The 19,421-nt window shown below is 39.6% G+C and overlaps 1 long non-coding RNA gene and 1 other non-coding gene across 5 annotated transcripts; one reads left to right on the forward strand and one right to left on the reverse strand.

The window, feature by feature from the left end:
- Nucleotides 1-2,929: 2,929 nt before the first annotated feature.
- On the reverse strand, nucleotides 2,930-3,002 carry TRNAE-UUC (transfer RNA glutamic acid (anticodon UUC)). The gene has a single exon. It is a non-coding gene; the product is annotated as a tRNA-Glu (tRNA).
- A 1,592-nt stretch (nucleotides 3,003-4,594) lies between these two features.
- LOC114593574 (uncharacterized) lies at nucleotides 4,595-18,645 on the forward strand. Of its 4 annotated transcripts, none has more exons than XR_013392409.1 (6): nucleotides 4,596-5,132; nucleotides 5,514-5,603; nucleotides 6,240-6,351; nucleotides 7,928-8,116; nucleotides 10,052-16,348; nucleotides 17,201-18,645. It is a non-coding gene; the product is annotated as an uncharacterized LOC114593574 (long non-coding RNA). The 4 variants fall into 4 exon arrangements; XR_013392410.1 differs by having other exon boundaries at nucleotides 4,598-5,132; nucleotides 10,052-15,105; nucleotides 16,239-18,645; XR_013392408.1 differs by having other exon boundaries at nucleotides 4,595-5,132; nucleotides 10,052-18,645.
- The last annotated feature ends 776 nt before the right edge of the window (nucleotides 18,646-19,421 follow it).

Raw genomic sequence — 19,421 nt, forward strand, 5'->3', positions numbered from 1 at the left:
TGGTTGCAAAAAAACCCAAGGAAACCTCCCCCAATTAAACCTTTCCTGTCCAGCTGCTGTTCTCGTGCATTATATCTTTTTGTAAACTGCTTTGAGGGGTGTGGTTTTTTTACAATCAAAATGTGCCTAAATTTAATGAAAGAAACACATAAAATTACAGTTTTTAATCTGATGCTTTTAAGGCATGGTGCGTGAATAGGCTTACACACCACCAGTTTATGGCTTCTGGAGAATTTGGCACAGGGGGCAGAAAATGGCAGGCCAGCACTGCAGCCTGGCTTCTGCTTTGGAGCGTAAGTGCTACGTGCATTCACCTCACTGAGACAACAGCAGGCCGGTGCAGGCACAAGATACGCATGTATGTGGACCGCTAGGACCAAGTGCGATAAATAACCCTGTCCAATCCCTTCCAAAAACCCCGTGCAACTAAGAAATCATGTCTTCATTTTGCCTCATCTCAGGAATATACATCTCAATAGAAGACTGTGTCCAAAATATTCTTCCTCAAATCAGCAACAGAGGAATCAGCTGAGGAATCAACAAGGGCGATTCTGTCTACATGCAGTTGTGTAAATCTTTTTACTCTCCGTTTTCCAAAGTTACAGATGCAAAATCCAGCAGTCTGGGACAGCATATAGATTTATGACTTGGGATTTATGCACTGGCCTGGATAAAACGCAAGCGGATCTGACTTTTGAGGGAAGCAGACAACACGGGGATTCAGTCTACAAAAGTAGGATTTGACTGTGGAAAGCATTCCTTGTGACAGACATTCATGGGAGTTAATGGCATTTTTTCCCCCAACTTTCCAGAAGGCTTTTGGGAATCAAGCCTTTGTGAAACTTATTTTCTTAGTGATTTTAATTTTCACCTACTTCTGCACTTCCTGGTTTTGACTTGGATTGAAAGCTGAAATACCACAAAAAAGTGATTCTCACCATATTTTCTCAAGCCTGGTTTCAGTCAGGAAGTAGTGGTAATCTTACAAAGAAAGATACCTCTCTCAAGACAGTTTTAGCTCAATTTCCGGAGTTTTAAAATGGTACTGATAGGTTTTACTGAGGCTTAGATAAGCCCTGAATATTTTTAGGGTTATCCAGCCAAACACTCAGACTCTAAGTTTCATATGAATTGCCTCTGACAATTTCAGAGGAATCTGATAGCTATAAACCAATTAGCTTTATTCCCTTTAAAAATATGACAAATTACCTAAGAAAACATGAAACTTGCCTGTATATACAGGAAAAAAATGTTATAGAACTTTCCCATTTATTCATGGATAGGGTTGTAAAGTGAGGGTTATAAAGTTTACCAATCGAATGTTCTCGATTTATACTGATAGTTGGAATGGATACAACAAACACACTCCAGACACCTAAAGTACTTCTATATGCACATACGGGGGCTTTGCCAATTTTTGCTTCATACTGCAATGCCTCGTCTGCATCAAATACATCTCCAGAGAATCCTTCCGCACCCCGCTAATTTTCAGGAGTAACTTTTCAACGGGTACGACAAAGGCGTCTGTATGCACCCATTTGGAAGCTGACCATTTTCTTTGTTGGACAAAAACTGGCAATTGTTTTGGTGTAAGTGACAAGAAGGGACGCGGGTGGCGCCGTGGTGTAAACCACTGAGTCTTGGGCTTGCCGATCGGAAGGTCAGTGGTTCGAATCCCCGCGACGGGGTGAGCTCCCGTTGCTCGGTCCCAGCTCCTGCCAACCTAGCAGTTCGAAAGCACGTCAAAGTGCAAGTAGATGAATAGGTACCACTCCGGTGGGAAGGAAAATAATAATAATAATAATAATAATAATAATAATAATAATAATAATAATAATTTATTTATACCCCGCCCATCTGGCTGGGTTTCCCCAGCCACTCTGGGCGGCTTCCAACTGAATATTAAAAACAGTGCAGCATGGTGTTTCCGTGCGCTGCTCTGGTTTCGCCAGAAGCGGCTTAGTCATGCTGGCCACATGACCTGGAAAAACTGTCTGCAAACAAACACCAGCTCCCTCAGCCTGCAACCCCAGAGTCGTCTGCGACTGGACTGAACTGTCAGGGGTCCTTTACCTTTTTAAGTGACAAGAATTTGGGCACGTGCATTTCAAAGAAGCCTCTTGCATTAATTTAAACATTTAGTTTTATACTGATGGTGGTCAAATGATGACGCTTGACCAGGAATGACCCCAAGGGGTTAGTGAAGGAAGGGTAATGGGCGCTCCTGCATGCCACACGGCCAGCTTCCAGTAAGATCCCAGTAATGGTCTCCTGCCCACCTGCCCGCCTTTCAACCACCAACCCCAAATTGGTTTTTGATGAAATTGCCCCCCATTTTCATTCATCTTCATTAACTTTGGTATGAACTTCCCTGTAAATACCGTATTTTTCGCTCTATAAGACGCACCAGACTATAAGACGCACCTAGTTTTTGGAGGAGGAAAACAGGAAAAAAAATATTCTGAATCTCAGAAGGCAGAACAACAAGAGGGATTGCTGCGCAGCGAAAGCAGCAATCCCTCTTGCTGTTCTGGCTTCTGGGATAGCTGCGCAGCCTGCATTCGCTCCATAAGACGCACACACATTTCCCCTTACTTTTTAGGAGGGAAAAAGTGAGTCTTATAGAGCAAAAAATACGGTATTTCTTGCATCCCTACCTGAGCATTTACAAAGTTTGTATATATTCATTTTATTTATTTAAGACATTTCTATACTGCTTATTTATTCATATTTCTGAGTGGTACGCATAAAAACAATTCACAGAAAACCTAATCATTGAATTGTAGAGTTGGAAGGGACCACGGGGGTCATCTAGTCCAGCCCCCTGCAATGCAGGAATCTTTTGCCCAGTGTTGGACTCGAACCCATAACCCTGAAATTAAAAGTCCCATGCTCTACTGACTGAGCTATCCCAGCAGCCAAAATTAATTGCCCAAATAGGGACATGGACCCTGGACCCTCAGATTGAAAGTCTGATGCTCTACCGACTGAGCTATCCAGGCAATAAGACAATAAAAATAATCATAAAACCAAACGTTACCTTAAAATGCCTGATGGAACAAGAAAGTCTTATTCCTGGGCCTGAAGTTCAGTCAGGAAGGTGCCTGTCCACTCTCAGCTCCACCGTCTCGAGCCCACTAAACCGAAGGCACAGATTCTGGTAGTTACAGACCATGGCATCTGAGCCACGGGAGACCACCAACAAAGACTGTCCTGAAAACCTCAGTGATAAGGTCGGGACATAATGGATCAGGCAGATATTAAGATAACCTGGACCCACGCAGTAAAGAAAAGAAAAACGCAGATTAAAAGCCAATTGTACTTTAGAGAGCTTTCCTGCTGAGCATTTAAGCAAACGTTTAAAACATTTCTGTGGGGCAGATAATTTTACAATAGGGCAGAACATAAACCAATATCTGCTTTAAAAAGGTAAAGGTACCCCTGCCCGTACGGGCCAGTCTTGACAGACTCTGGGGTTGTGCGCCCATCTCACTTAAGAGGCCGGGGGCCAGCGCTGTCCGCAGACACTTCCGGGTCACATGGCCAGCGTGACAAAGCTGCATCTGGCGAGCCAGAGCCGCACACGGAAACGCCGTTTACCTTCCCGCTAGTAAGCGGTTCCTATTTATCTACTTGCACCCGGGGGTGCTTTCGAACTGCTAGGTTGGCAGGCGCTGGGACCGAGCAACGGGAGCGCACCCCGCCGCGGGGATTCGAACCGCCGACCTTTCGATCGGCAAGCCCTAGGCGCTGAGGCTTTTACCCACAGCGCCACCCGCGTCCCGTAATATCTGCTTTAGAAGACCCAAAATTTAAAGTTAGGTAATTACCTCAGGTCAAATAAATTAAAATCCACATAGAGAAAATGCAAAAGTATTATTCATCATATCAGTAAATATTAAGAAACTAGTTACAGGTAGGTAGCCGTGTTGGTCTGCCGTAGTCGAAGCAAAACAAAAAAAATCCTTCCAGTAGCACCTTAGAGACCAACTAAGTTTGTTATTGGTATGAGCTTTTGTGTGCATGCATACGTCTTCAGATACACCTGAAGATGTGTGTATGCACATGAAAGCTCATACCAATAACAAACTTAGTTGGTCTCTAAGGTGCTACTGGAAAGATTTTTTTTTATTAAGAAACTAGTTATTACTAATTTCTTGGATATGTATTAACAAATTATCATTTGCGCCATTTGTCTGTCAGTCATTTCCACCAAGGGAACTAATATTGATATGACAGTTTCATGTAACAATCTATTTTAAATGTAAAAGTTTTTCAGTTCTAATACGTATGAAATCAAGATTTGACTTTTAAAATTAAAAACCCACACTAATACTCTGAAATGCTTGGAAACCTTGAAAATGTTCTTCTAAATCCTTTTGATGGAAAAGGACTGGGCCTGGAATGTTTGTGTGTGTGGAAGGAGACAACTTCTGTCATATGACTGAAAACCTTTAATTCAACAACTTGCCAGTATGTGCCAGAACTAATGACAATTGATTTACATTTGTTTCAAGTAAAAAAAACCAAAAAACCACCATACTGGGGAGAAAATTGGCCTTACAATAAATTGTGCGCGCTCTCTGCTATGGTTTTCTGCAGAGGTCTGCCAAGTCACTGAAGTTTTCACTTTGTTTTCAACTGAGGAAGGGGAAAAGGCCCTTAGTGTAATGGCTTCTCTCACTGGTACATCTGCAGTATGTTACACCTCACCTGAATCAAAGTGAAAAAGGAAAGCTGTCTAATAGCAGGTCCTATTTACAGCAGATATCAGAGAGCAGGAGAGGTGAATATGAGAGCAGTGCGAGGAAATGTCAGCCTGAGCTGAGGAGGGAAGCCTTTGTGAAGTTTGGTGTGTTCGTGTAAGAGCAAAACGTCAGTCAATTCTGCTTTCTTTGCTCGGGGAACACCAGCCAACACTACAAGGAGGCAACTGCAATTATTACCTAGATTGCTTTGTGAAATGCTGACACCTTCTTCCTAGCTTGTTCTTGATCCCAGCATTAAAACCTATCTACTCAGATGCTATGAATGGGCAGGTGGGGGGTATCCTGCCATCATGGCAGTCGGCCAAAGCCACCCAAATATTTAGATTATTATAGGATGTCAACCATTTGCATACGTGTTAAGAGGTGAGTGTCGACGATGCATGTGCCATTACATTAGCACCAAATCCTATTTGATGAAATAATTGATTATTATTGGGAGGGGGGTTGGTAAGGTGGTTTCAGCCCCGTCTCATTGGGTCCTTTAATAATAATAATAATAATAATAATAATAATAATAATAATAATTTGTACCCCGCCCTCCCTGGGATTGGGATTTCTTGTACAAAGGAATTAGTGCTGTTCTTGGGGTTTCTTAAATTGGTGAGGAACTGGGTACCAAAACAACCGGTTGCAAGTGGGAGGCGCCAGAACAGCATGCAGGAATGTAAGTGCAATGCCTTTGTTTGTTTTCACTGTCTCGAAGGCAATAAAATGCATTTATTTTACTCATTTGTATATAAACAGTGGGAGGAGAACGGTGATGATTCCAAACTCATCTTTTAGAGGCCGATGTTCAACAAGAGGACTTCTCTCCTTCCACTGCCTTACGGAGAGGTTTGTTGGCATTTTAATTTTGTTTCTAGGAAAACGCCTGGCGCTCTACAGACTCTGTTTGTTCTGTCTTTCCTTTCTTTCCCCTCCACATTGCTTATCTGAATATATATGCCTGCCCTTTGCTCAGATTTATGGGTTGGGGCAGTGCTGTGTGTATTTACAGTCTCCTGACCTGAAGACCTGGAGCTGAACAGGCGAGGGAGGAAACCAGGGCCCGTTCCATAAACAGAGACAGATATGAGGGGGAGGAAGGAGGCGCTGCTAGCACTTAACATTTTTAACTTCTTGACCAAGTGAAGGAATTAGCGATTAGATTAGAGGCAAAGAAAAATGAGAAACATGGTTAAAGATCTTTTGGGGGAGTAGGAGATCTGTTTGGGATCTGGGGTGTATTCTGTGTTTCTTAAGAGAGAACAAACGCCAAAATAGCCGTAATGAACTTATTCAAGTTGTTAAAAATAAATAAATCAAGGTATGAACAAGATTTCAAAAGTTTTAAAGGCATTTCGGCCAGAGACACTCTTTCTTTAGGTGAAATAAAAGGAAATCTTTTAAATGCAGGCCAAGTTAGAAATGCAAGCTGTTACTGAGGCAGAGTTTGGTCATTATGAGTATCTCCTATTTTTCATGTTTCAGAGTTTTTTTGAGTCAAGGCTTGTTTCGGATAAGATGAGCTGAAGCTAAAAATGGGGATGTCTTCACACTGTAGGCAGCGAATGTGACAGTGATCTGAATTTGTAAAGGAAACGTAAGTTTGAAGAGAACCTGCAATTCGCACAATGAAAACACAGTGTTATTCTGATGAGCATTTTGGATGAAGCACTAAACAAAATGGCATTTGTTTATTCCAGATTCCCTTTCACTATAAACAAACCAATGACTAAGTATCATAGATATATCTAAGCAGAGACCAATATTTGAATATTTATTTTACAGACATGTCATAAAAGTTTATTTCTTAAAATTGAAATTGCCTTTTATTTTTTTGGTGCAGGGCTGCAATTCTGCTGTAAATTATTTCCCATTACTTCAAAGGTGTCCTCGTTCTATTTAAAACAAGTCGCAGGTACATTTTCCCTCCCTTTACAAACCTGGATAATCCATTTAAGCTTTGCTATTTGAGAGAGTCTGCTTCTCACTCATCAGATATGGCACATTCAAATGCCTTAAATTTCAGGCTATACTTTTTACAACTACTAAACGCATCCTGGGTGGGTGGGAAGAATTGGTTCGTGAGGCTTTATTAGCTGCAAGCCCCACACCTGGGTAGCAAAATCAGACGAGTCTACAGTTAAGAGATTGGGTCTACTTTTTAATAAATGTAAGAATTTCGTACTGTTCGCACTAGTGCAAAACTGAGAAGGGCCAACTGAATAAGCGAATGGATGATTGAGGCAGAAGCAGGTGAGCAACATAATGTGCAAAACAAAACAAAACGCATTCCTCCCTGGAATTTGTTTATTTTTAAATGTTTCAGAGTCAACATTGCAACTCTCTGCTTGCAAATGCAGGCAAGGGAGACGCTGCCTGTGAGAATTTTGGAGGCGATTACTCAGCTCCTAACCTCTTCTGCTTTATTCTTTGTGCTGTTCTCCGTTTGCCAATCAAATAATTCTGCTGCTGCCCCCCCCCTTTTTTTCGTATGGTGCGTCCCGTAGCAACAGTACATTTGGCCTCAACCATTCCGAACAGAGACCTATCTATGCCAGGGGAGGGGGGGGAAAGCGCCACAAAGAACATTGAGATGAATTACTCCATTTTATGAGCCATAAAAGTTTTATTCATCTTGACACTGAAACAGGTTTAGGCAGTGAGTTGACACGCCTTAAATAAATAAGTGGAATTAATTCCCCTGCTCTTGAAACAATAGGCGCATGCCTGTACTGCGGGGCAGCTGCCCACGTTGTTTCTCCTTGCTGCTTGATATCGATATTATTTGTGTGTGTTTCTGCGCATCTTCCTCTGGGGTCTGCTTGATCCACTTCAGATTCTTAGCCTGTTTTATTAGAGGTTGGGAAAGGTTCAAGACCTGGTTGTACCAGCGCTCCCACCGACAGCTCAGGAACCAGTTTGGCGTCTGGTTTGTCTGTTGTTTTACTGCTGACCTTCAAATCAACTTTCACCCCTGACCCTCGGAGGCATCTATCATGACAAGAAGCTGTTTAACACAAATGGTGCCCATTTATAGGGGAAGAGAGTCCGAAAATTTCCTTTTTATGAAGAATTGGGGGGGGTGCGCTGCGTTGTGTGTTTGGAGTATTATTATTATTATTATTATTATTATTATTATTATTATTCTACCCTTCTTTTCTCACTCACCACAGGTGAAATCCCTCCTAGCAGCTGGCTTATGAAATAATGTGAGGGGAGGCCTTAATGAGCTGAAAGCACCCTCAGCTGGAGATAAATATATGCAAATGAGATGCACAAACAAAGGCGCCTGGACAGAGAAATATCTGCAATTCCGGCAAAATGCTGCCTGCAGCTGGAAGATGAACAGCTTTGATAAAATGGTAACAGAAAGCACCTTTTTATCCCGCAGCTTGTTTTACATTGCAATAGACCATTGTCATTGTGACCCATCGGAGCAGGCAGAGGTTTCTGCGCTGTTTGGAGCCGGGGGGACAGGGGGGGAGTCTTTAAACACTTGTTTTTAAGACATTCATGCAATATAATCAATGTGCTTATTTCGTTTTGGAAATGGGTATTTATTTATTTTCCACACTGGAGATGGTCAGGTTTATTTTACCTCTTCTTTGAGGACATTGCATTCAATACTGTGTTGTTTTGGTATATTTCACCTGCCGGTAAATGTTGCTGCATAAGGAAGATTAATTTGTTGTTTGAGATTTTACGGGGAGGAAACTCCCAAGTGGACAGCTAGTGAGAATCAGCATTGGGGCGAGAGAAGGCGTGGAGAAAGCCGGCACTTAAAACATTTGCGGGAAAAGCACCCAAACAGGCAGCATTAATGAAGGCAATCGCGTCTCTAAATTCAAAGACAGACATGGAACATGCTGGTTTTAATAAGCTTTTAAAGGCAGTCTCTAACTTTCCAAAGGCTTCCTTTGCAATGTGATGGTTTGGGATTCATATATTGCCAAACACATTCACTTAAATATGTTTCCAATGCATACGGGGGAAGTACCATATCTTTAAGAAAACGTGTTGGCTTAACGTCTGAACTTTTTGCAGATTTAAGGACATTCTCAGAACAACACACTCTGCATGACTGAGCCATGTAAAGTTTAACTTCAACCCATCTATTTTTGCTTAGCAATTTTTGATATTTAAATCCTCGTTGGATATAAAAATATAATTTAGAAGCTTGTAAAAAAAAAAAAGTTGCATGAATCAGTAATCTATAAATCTAAACACAATATACCTAACCTTGTAAACTGATATTTTTATATGGACTTGTTCATTCAGGAATTGTCCTTCAATTTTTTGTACATAGGGAAAAAATCATTTTAAAGTCTGGGTGTTTGCAGCTGCTACTACAAAAGTTCCAAATTTTGGAGTCTCAAATCATTCCCCCCACCACACACACATTTAGTTATCTGTTTGGGAGAGCTTCAAAAAAAATTTAATACTATCATATAGATACAGATGAAAATAAGCATTTCCATGTGCCTTGTGCCTGTGTACACATGTATGTGATATTTTCAAAGCATACAATACTCTCTTATTGATCCTAGTTTGTGTGTCTTTGGAGCCTCAAGAGTTAAATGAAGCCTGGCTGTATTAAGGAGGATTTCTCCTCCCACCCAGGTTTGAAGCGACTGCATTATTACATTCAGTTGCTGTTGTTTAGAAAGGGCAAACAGCATCTTAGGCACAGAACGATGAAATTACAGCTGAGATTTAGGTTAGCAAAAGCAGCCTTCCGCAGGCTTTTATGATTCATTATTTCCCATTAAATACAGTATTAGAAATGTACACCAGATAGCTCATGGTTGCTGCTCTCAGAGCACATTATCTATATTACACAGGCCTGGGGAGCAGAATTAGAAAACTTTTGGGGAATGAGCAATATGTGTTTGCTGATAGAAGTACCATATGGCTCATCTTCATCAATTGCTTTCATTGCGACTCGGATGCTGAAGAAATTAAAGTTTTATTTGATGTGGCACAGCTTAATGAACTGTCTTCTGTTAGGAAAATTGAATATGTTTCCTGTTATTTGAGTGCAGAGCCCTCACGGTTTGCGGCTGATGAGGGATGCATTATGTATTGTTTATTTAGCATTTTAAAAACAAAAGCAAAAATCCTGAAGAAAAAACTGTTTTGCATTGAAGTTATATTTTCAAATTTTTATCCGTGTATTGCTTTACCTCATCCTCACATTCAATTTATTTTCTGCCAGAATGATTGTATGTTTTAAAATGGTCTTTGATATGCAGTGTATATTATATACCTTGTCTAATTCCCACATTATCATTTTTAAGGAATATAGAATCACCATTAATAAGAAGGAAACACATCTTATCAGTTTGATTTGCTTAACTTTTGATGACGTTGTTTCCATCCCACCACGACTGAGGAGTTTTAAATGCTTCAGCAGTTTGTGTTGAGATCTGGTTTCTATGAACATAAATGCCAAAAATGGGACAAAGGAAAAATCTATATGACTGTCCCCAGAACTCTGAAAATGTCTGAACATTTTCTAAAGGAGACATCTGTGGATTGCGAGACATTGTTATAAAGTTGCACCAAGCTGTTAATGGCAACATGGTCAAAATGGTAAGGGAATATAATGAAAATGTGAACTATTATCCAATGGTCTCTTTCCATTCAGGTTAATTAAGTTCCAGCAACAGAGATGAATTTGGCATAAAAACTGTAAATATAAGATGTTTAAAATGATGAGAAGCAATCAAACACAAAAGATAACGTTTGACATTTGTAGCAAAGTTGTATATTACGGTAGTTAAGTCACTAATTAGTGGTTCAACACAGACATGTTTTAATTTGGGGGGGGGGGGAGAGGCATTTGAATAACTGGAAATTTTCCAAGGTCTTTGAGAGTCAGCTTTGATCAAAGAAAAGGAACCCCCCCCCCCCTCCTTCTCCTAAAGCTTTTCTGTACTTGCATATCAACCATAAATAAATACACTTTAAAAATGAAAACGTTTAGATGAGCCCATTTTTCCACATCTTGCAACGCTCGAGAGTTATTTTTTCAAATGTAAAAAGCTATTTGTCACTTGCCTCTTCCGGTTTTTAATTATTTATTTTATTTTTGATGGAATCTGGCAGATACTACCATTATACAAATTCTGTTGGAATCCAAATACTATCCATTAAAAGAACACTTTCTGTTATGTTTATAGTATTTGTGCCAAAACTTGCAGCTTTTGCTCAGGAAAACTTTTACGACTGACATCACAAGGCAGTTCATGTGAGGAGTGCCTTTGTCTTTTGCTGAATAGCTGTTGGGCAATTCCAGGATGCTACATAGAAACCTGTCTTGGAGAAGAAATGGTGAAAAGTGATATCCTCCTTTCTTTTTCGTTCTACACTTGCCATCTTTAAGCAGTCACAACTGTCTTTCCCTGTGATCTAGAATTAACTAAATTGCAATGAAACAGACGCAAACATGCAGAGCAAGGGCTGCTGAATCCACACAAAAAGTTTGGTTTAAAACAGTGGCGTTTCTTAGTGAAGAAGATGGCGCGTTTTATGAAACCCTGTTCCATGACAGGCACCTCCTTTGAGGAACACCATTATGCATTGTTATCAGCGTGGTGTAATTTGACTGTTGACAAAGTATCTGTGGCAGTGAGAATGAAAGCAGTTAGAAGTGTGTCGGATTGTAATCAAAAAGATGCTTAGCTGTGCAACGCTGCTTCTTGAGCAGATTTGAATCAACATTGCCTTGAGGGGACATGCACATACAAAAAAAAAAAGTCCATTAATTTTTAGTGAGAAAATTAGAGTGGCACTTGATGAAGTGAAATTTGACATGCGTTAATTGCTCCACAGCTCTTCTAATTAGAGATTTTCAAATTCTTTTACTCCTGTCAAAGTGATGCCACATTGTCTTAGTGGACAAAGAGTAAAATTGCAAATTGGGCGGATCAACATGGAGTAATAAGACTTGCTTGTGCTTTATTTTGCTAATGTCAGGATTTGAATTTTGTGGCTCTGCTTACAAAAGTGAGGCAGGAAACTAACAGAGAAAAGAGCATTTTATTGCAACATATATATGTACAATAAAACAACTTTCAGTTGCTGTCTCATCAAACCTGAATGGAAAAGGAAAAATACAATGTACTGAATTTTGAACTACACCTTCTTAGCCTAATTCACGGCTTAGTAAATATGAATTGCTGCTATATTGAACTTAACAGGGTTAAACCTGATGTAAGTCACAGTATCCTCTTCAACTGGGCTGTGGATCAGGCTGCTAATAGCTTATCTTAAGCCGTATGACCTCTTCAATTCGATTTTTGTCTGTATTAAAACAAATAGGGAAGTGCAGGGGACGCATTGGTTCTTAATGTACATTTTAAATATGCAGTTTAATAACTGAAGACAAACAAGAATACAGTGAAATTTGCATTTTCTCTAGGGCAGAAACACAAGTAAGCTGAACCATGCCTCTGGTGTTATCTTGTGAAATAGTAAATGTACAGTATTGCAAATGCAAAATGGATCTTAAAGGGTGATTTTAAAGCTGCTGCTCTTTGCTAGCCCTTGAACCCTTTCTTAATTCATTAACTTATTGAATTTTTTTTTTTCAATTTTCCATTTTCGTGCAATAACAATATTAATGCTGGGGCCAAGGCTTGATTGGAGCTAAATTACTTGTTACCTGCTGGCATTTATTTATATGGCATTGAATTATAAAGCTTTGCTATTGTCATGCCTTGGGCGAATTGTTTATGACACCAGTAATAGGAGTAATTGTTATTGTTGAAATTACCTGTCAGCTCCCCATAGCAGTGGCCCTTGTCCCACTGACAAATAGTGACAGGGGAGAGGGATCCTCCACGCGTCCTCCTGATGACTTCTCCTCTGATAATAAGGAGTGCAGGGCCTCTGATAATTTGCCTGTCACTGCTGAGTGTGGCTTAGAGAGAGTTGGCCAAATTGTTGTCATTCACTTTGACAAAGACAGCAAAATGCTCTTGAGCAGGAGGGAGGTTTATCAAAATAAATGAAATTGCTTACACATCCTTTGTTTAGATTCCACCCCCTTCCCGGTGGCTTTGTATGAGCCTTTTAAAATTGCAATACATTTCTTATCATGGCTACTCGAATCCTCTGCGTGCCACAAGAAGAAGCCTTTGGCAACTTGCTGTCTGCTAAGCGAGAAATATTCTCAAAAGGCGAATCCACCCAGAATGGTTAGTTACACTGAGCTCAATAATTATAAGCGAAATGTTTGGTTCTTTTAAACCAGCTGTTTGTTTGTTGTTGCATGTTGTCATGTGTGTGTTTATCCCCCACACCCTCCGGTTTTGGGTTTTTTTTATATATAACTTCAGGCAAAAAGCTCATAAACAGATTACCGCTTTTAACACTGAAATTGCAGTGATGCTCAGCTACTGCCTCCTTAAATCATGATGTGTTCCTCGGAAACCGGGACTCTTCCTACAACACCATGTGATTCCTGCACAGAAATTAGTATGTCCTCTAGAGGAAAAGCTTTAGCATCTTAATAAGCAAGGACTGTTTTCAGTCACAGGGAATTGGTGCTCACAAGGAATGCGGAGAAGCAAAGCAGCTTTGCTGTGCAGCGAAGACTTTTGCTTTTCTTAAATCCTCTGCCTGGCCGGTGGAATTGGGATGATGTGGGCTGCAGAGAATGGTCATATCTGTCAGATGTTTTTAACCAATTGGATTGTGCTATTACTGAGAAGTGTGCTCTGATTTCTTCAACACATTTGCCAGCTTATAGCTGCCAAAGCTGATCGTACATTTATGATGTTCCAAACAGGATATCCTTATAAACTCCCTCTCGGTCCAGTTGAATGGATGAGGCCGGTTCCTTCTTTTAACCCATTGTTCTGTGATAGCAATAATTACCTGTATCTTGGTCTCTGTCAGCTGGCCAGATCAGTACCCTTTGCCTCGAGGGCTCCTTAAACTTGTCCTTATCTGATGAGGAAAACCTATTTAACAAGTCACTGTTGTTGCATAATTTCCTTGGCTCTGACAATGTGGTTTTGTGGATGTAAATATCTGCAGATGAGAGCTGACTGTACACAGCTGGGAGAGGCATTTGTTTACACGGATGCTGTTTCTTCTGAAATCAGGTTTGAATCCTGAGAGAACTTGTGGTTGTGATGCTAATCCACTTCACATGGCTCAAGGGGGATAACCACACAAGGAAACAAAATGTTTGATCCACAAACCAGTTAAACTCCCCGGCTTGGATTTTGGCCTGTCAATAGCAAAGCCTTAAACTGTCTATTCCAGAAAATGGTCTCATTGGAGTAAAAAAGGAGAGCTCCAAAAGTAAGTGTTTTATATATGCCAATTAGCTGTAGAGGATTTTCTTGAGAGTCCTGTGGAAGTTAGCAGGACTAAATCCACCTAAATCTAATATATTAAGCTGCTTGATAGACATTCTGAGGGAAAAAATAATTTTAGCAAAATTATCAGGTACATTGATTTTTACCCTCAAAATGAGCATAGTGAGTTAAAAGCAGACAACATTCATTTAAGTGGAGAAATACTGTGATTTGTATGTAAAAAAGAAAAAAATGAAACGTCCTACATTTGATTAAAAACACTTTCTTAAAAAAACATTACAGATATTTGTGGATCAATATTTTAAAGATTCCTGTTTCACTTCATGTAATGAAGAGGATATATCCTTAAAGTGCTGAAAGGCTAATAAAGCCTAAGATTCAGGTAGCTGGTTGTTGTTGTTGTTGCATAGTATAATCTGGAGGCGGGGGCTAGTTGAGAGCAACATATGTAGTCCCAAGAGGAAAAATACAATGGAAGGTGAACATATATATTTAAAAACTTGACATATTTCATTGCTTCACTTATCTGTAGCAGTTGATGTATTCTTTTATTAGGTTTCCTAGAAATCTGTGCCATGTTTTTCTCTCCCTAAAATCACAATACATCTTAAATGGATTGCATTATTCCAGCTCACTTTGACGTGCACTTATTAACTGTACTTTTATTTTTATCTCTCCTCTCCCCCACCACATCTTTTCTCTCCCTGCCCCTCAAGCAAGCACTGAACTATATAGAATTGCATGTGGAAATGCAAATGTAAACTTTTAAACAATAAAAATTGGCTATGAAGGTGTATTATTAAAGTGAAAGAACAGCAAATCCATTCCTTTTTCCTTCCATGAGGGATCTTGCAACCTTCCATCCTTGTCAAGGGAGATTGGACGAATCACTTTTACTGTTCTAAATAAGGCAATTGCAATGTTAAGAAAAACGTCAGAAACTAATCTCTCCGGATTAAAGTAACATTTCTGCATCATGTCAGCCTCAATCGCCATGCTTAATTTTTTGCATAAATTTGGTGAGCTATTCCTTGCTTAATGTTCAACATATAAACAAACAACAATTATTATTATATGTTTAAGATTGCTGTGGATGATAATACACAGTGAACGCTGTTGTTTTTCTAACCTTGTGTTGTTTTTCAGGATGCATTTTGTTATAGGCTATAAATAAACTGTAAACTATACAATAACCCATAAAAGAAACTTTATGTAATTTAATATGAATGTGCAGCTTAGGGAGGAAAGGAGGGGGGGTGATAAGTCCCGTCCCCCCCAAGTTACTCCCATGTTATTTTTTTGAATAAACTGGATTAACTGTACTTAGAACAGCAGATAAGGAACATATTTCTGTTGGCTGAAAACATTCTTGAGGATTTACACAATCATTGCAATGCGCTTATGATTTTGGAGCTGCGTTTTCATATTTATGGAGTATGGAGCACACATATAATAAAGAACATTCACCTACCAAAATCTGGAATAAGAAGTTCATAAATTTAAAAAACGTAAAATTACATTTTAAAAAGGGGTCCCTCCCTCCCCCCCCCTTTAAATCCATGCTGAGAGCACCTGCTCTAACTCCTGATTTGTTGTAACCTAAATCTTCTACAAAACTACAGACTCGGAAGCATCAGGCTTGCGAAATTATAGATAATAGTAAAACCAAATGGCAAACAAAATATAAGGTTGACTCTTTTAGACGAATGGGTTTCAGTGGGCAATTCTTCCCCCCAGCCCTGCTGCCCTAAAAAATGAGAGGTTTTTTTAAAAATAAAAATAAAAAAAGAATTTAGACAAATTTGCCTCTTAACCTTTAAAGATTTTCTGCCTATGCCTGTATGTCCTTTATTGCATTAATTTTTTATTTAAATTACACCATTAACTGGATATGAATTTATCAAGAATACATATATTGATTTATAAAACACTATCATTAATTATTATAATAGCTAGATGTGGCTGGTATTACAAAGCCATTTAAAGGTTTTTAATATAACTCGGACATACATAGATAGATAGACATTATGGACAAGACTACAATTTAAACTGGCTACCAACAGTTAATGAAATCCATGATTTATATTCTGCTTGAGAGACTGATTAGGTTGTTGCTTTGTAAAACTATTTACTTTTGTGTCATTTTTCAAAGAACGTCTCATTTAAAAAAGAAGAAGAAGAAGAAGAAGGCAAATAAAATATCATCCCAAATTCACCCAATAGTGGTTTAAATGCTGGGAATATTTTATAATAGGAGTTTGGGTATGTATCATACATGCACATTCCAATTTTAGTGTTCTGTACAATTTCACATGCTCCTCTGCTGAAATAATTTTCTCTTTGGTTTTAAAAGATTATCACATGTATTTTACTCTGTAAAGTGCCCTGCTGGTATAGATTTCCTAGGGTATACAGAGATATAAATATAGATATAATTTTAAATTGTGGAAAAAAATGGGACTTACCCAAATGCTGCATAACAGACAGTCACAGAAAAGAGTTTGATTTAAATCGCAATCTGAAACAAAGAGGAAGGGAAGCACAAATAAGGAATGATCTAAAGAAGGCCAGAGCATGGAAGACTTTCATATTTCTGACAGTGTGTGAGTCAGTTATGCAGCAAAGCTTTACATCTTTTCATTTTCAGTGTTTCTGAGCTGCTTGGTCGCATGAGTCTCTGTATATGAAACACTCCTTTCTGAAAACGTGTGTTACCGGTATACTGTGCTTTTGCCGTCAGCTAGGCAAACCTAAAAGCTATCTGAGGAGATTATCTTCATCTGATGAGTCTAACAATTGTCAGCCATCCCTTAGGGTTAACCAATAGGCTCTTTTCAGGCTATCCTATGTATTAACCATTCTGATGCTGAAATGTTTTTTTAATATATATTTATGGCATTTGGCCTTTCCCCAGGCATGGTGTGTTGGTTTATATGTATGCAGAACCCAGTTAAGTTAAAAGACTACTTCCTTGCATGTGTCTTCAGCCATCATGTGACTTAGGCATATGCCTTGAGTGTTTTAACGAACCAGCCAGCTTCCTCTCAACTCTCTCCAAATTATCTAACCTTAAATAAAATGCGAACTCTTACAACTTGATTCTTTTCTTTCCAGGTGATATTAATCCATAGTGCCCTGTATAACAACCTCACGAAACATATTGCTATTAGATTTTCAAAGAAGTTATTTAAAGATGGTGGCTCATCTTTCATCTGTATTCATATTTAGAGAAAACCTTCTTGGTTCTGGGAAACTGCTGATTGCAATGCAACAGGATGGAGCACATTGGGCACGTGGCTATCCACAAGGGGCCGCTGGGTTGTGTGGAGGACCTCCTATACATGTACTGCTGGCTGAGTTATACAAGGAACACCCAGTCCAAGATGATAACATCGTAATTGTGGCTGCTGTGAACTGGCCACAATGTGGACTGGCTGACTCACTTCTCATTACTGTCAGTATAAAAGGCTTCCCAGCCTCCACTCGTCCTACAACAGTGAGTGTCGAGCCGTGCCTTAATACCGACATGGACTGCAACACATGTGTTGCGGTTGTACCACTGTGCACATCGCCAGGCCTTCTGGGCACAAGAACCTAGGCTGCATCACCCTTGCCTTTCGGTAGCTGGCCAAGAATGACATGGCACATCCATGCGCATAGCTAGGATTTATGTTATGGAGGGCCGGACACCCACCTGTCATCATCCTCTGTCTAGCAAGTTCAGAATGAAATGTCTGAACAACAGTTGTTTTAAATTATTCTCTTTTGACACACACACCCCACCAAGCACTCAGAAAAATCTGTCAAAACCTTTCTACAACTTCTACTTTTAGTTAAGTGTTTTTATTTATTAACTTGATGTGGGGGGGGACAGCAAGCCCCCTGCCCATGGGCACATCATAGTTTTGGTCTGATAACAGGGATCTCCCCGTCTCCATGCTCAGCAACACTGGTGTGCTAGAACAGCATTGCAACCAAGTAACTTGTTTATGCAGGTGACAACCTATATCCCATTAAATAAATGCTAAAGTTCTAATATAAAAGTCATCTTTAAAGGAAAGAGATCCTGTCCCAGATGCCACAGGTCCCCTATTTTCAAGAGGGGAACATCACACTTCATGGTATATCCATATAACAGAAGATGACAAAAAAGACAGACCATGGGAAAATTGTGCCCGTCAAAAAATATGTAGCTCTCACATTGTACATTCCTTGTAATTTGAAGGTGTTGGTTCTTGGATGTTGTAGAAAATACATTTTTGGCGCAAAAAAAATAATTTATCTAGTAATTCCTTTACAGCTGCATACACAAGAACAGACACTGGCAGGAAACCACTCTCTAAAGGTATCTACAGAGTACTATTTAAAATGAGATTTAATCTAAGGAATCAACCAAAGTCTCTAGAATTTTTTTCAAATGAATCAAATGAGCAGATAGAAGCTAGAACGTTGAGATGGATTGTGTAAAAGAGTTATTTTTACCGTATGGACTGTGGATTTTCCTGAAACATCCCACACCTTTAATGCAATAAAATCCTCAAATGTTTCATACTTTTTAACACTGAGTTTGTGTGATTCGTCTGGGATGTCTTTTCTTATGTGCATTTATTTCTCAGTAGGGATCATCTATCATTCAGCATCCAGGACACAAGGTAGCAATAATTTTATATTAATTTTTGCCTTCAGGATCTGCAGCGTCTTTCACAACATTCTTAACATGGAAGCAAATATCAGCTAATATCAGTGAAACGTGCTTCAGACTGAATGAGCCTGTGACCACAGCCTTTGGACAAACGTCTTCAAACTTCTAAATGCAGATCACTTTCTTTAAAAACATGTCTTGATATTCGGGGCAATGGTCCACATTACACAGAGACTACCAAAGCACTCCCCACCCGGACGAACGGTCTTGTGCTTCTAGGATTGGGCTACCCAGGCTCCAGAAAAGGTCTTCAGCCATTGCAGCCCATTGACCAAACATTCACTTCCGCTGATTTGATCTGCATTTAGTGTTTCCGTAGGTGAATAATTTCAACAACCACAGCAGACGGCTGCTGATTACCAAGATATATCTCGTATAATCTCAACATGATGCAATTTACGCACAACTCGAATTGTAAGGGACCTTGATGACCACGTAGCAGAGTCCTCTGCTAAATACAGGATCTGTATTGGAACAAAGTGGATGTGTTCACACATAGTCAAAACAAAAAAAATTCCTTCCAGTAGCACCTTAAAGACCAACTAAGTTAGTTCTTGGTATGAGCTTTCGTGTGCATGCACACTTCTTCAGATACCGATGGACTTCCATTTCATGCGGCTCAATGTGGTGCCT

Source organism: Podarcis muralis, chromosome 3 (genome assembly GCF_964188315.1).
Source record: "Podarcis muralis chromosome 3, rPodMur119.hap1.1, whole genome shotgun sequence".
Lineage (NCBI taxonomy): Eukaryota > Metazoa > Chordata > Lepidosauria > Squamata > Lacertidae > Podarcis > Podarcis muralis.